Below are 1,171 nucleotides of genomic sequence, written 5' to 3'. Positions count from 1 at the left end.
GGCCAGGGGTAGACTGTGGAACAGACCATCAATTACTTATATGCAAATTCAAACTGAAGCTGAAGAAAATGAAAACAAGTCCACGTGAACCAAAATATGACCTTGAATATATTCCACCTGAATTTAGAGATCATCTGAAGAACAGATTTGATACATTAGACACTAAAGACCAAAGACCAGAAGAGTTGTGGGATGGAATCAAGAACATCATACAGGTAGAAAACAAAAAGTCATTGAGAAGACAAGAAAGAAGGAAAAGGTCAAAATGGATGTCAGAAGAGACACTGAAACTTGCTATCCAGCATAGAGATGCTAAATCAAATGGAAGAAATGAGGAAAAATGAACAAAATGGAGGAAGAAATGAACAAAATGAGGAAGAAATGAACAAAAAATTTCAAGTATCAGCTCATGAAGATAAAGCCAAATATTACAACAAAATGTGCAAAGATCTGGAATCTGAAAACCAAAAAGGAAGAACACTCTCAGCATTTCTCAAGTTGGGGGAACTGAAGAAAAAATTCAAGCCTCGACTTTCGCTATTGAAAGATTCTCTGGGCAAATTATTGAATGATACAAAAGCATCAAGAGAAGATGGAAGGAATATACAAATTCACTGTACCAAAAGGTAATGCTTAATGTTCAACCGTTTCAAGAGGTAACATATGATCAAGAGCCAATGATACTGAAGGAGGAAGTCCAAGGTGCGTTGAAGGAATTGGCAAAGAACAAGGCACCAGGAACTGATGGAATAAAAATTGAAATCTTTCAAGAAAGAGAAGCAGCACAGGAAGCACTCACTCATCTCTGCTAAGAAATTTGGAAGACAACTATCTGGCCGACAGATTGGAAAAATCCATGATTTGCACATTCCAAAGAGAGGCGACCCAACAGAATGTGGAAATCATCAGACAATCTCTTTGATATCCCATTCGAGTAAAGTTTTACTAAAGGTAATACAGAAAAGGCTGCAAGCATACATTGACAGAGAAACTTCCAGAGGTTCAAGCTGTATTCAGAAGAGGTCATGGAACAAGGGATATCATTGCTGATGTCCAATGGATTTTGGCTGGAAGCAGAAAATATCAGAAAGATGTTTACCTGTGTTTTATTGACTATGCAAAGGCTTTCAATTGTGTGGATCATGAGAAGCTATGGACAACGTTTCTAAGT

Source organism: Chrysochloris asiatica, unplaced genomic scaffold (genome assembly GCF_000296735.1).
Source record: "Chrysochloris asiatica unplaced genomic scaffold, ChrAsi1.0 scaffold00214, whole genome shotgun sequence".
NCBI lineage: Eukaryota > Metazoa > Chordata > Mammalia > Afrosoricida > Chrysochloridae > Chrysochloris > Chrysochloris asiatica.
The sequence above is the reverse complement of the archived record's forward strand: the minus strand, read 5'-3'. Positions refer to the sequence as shown.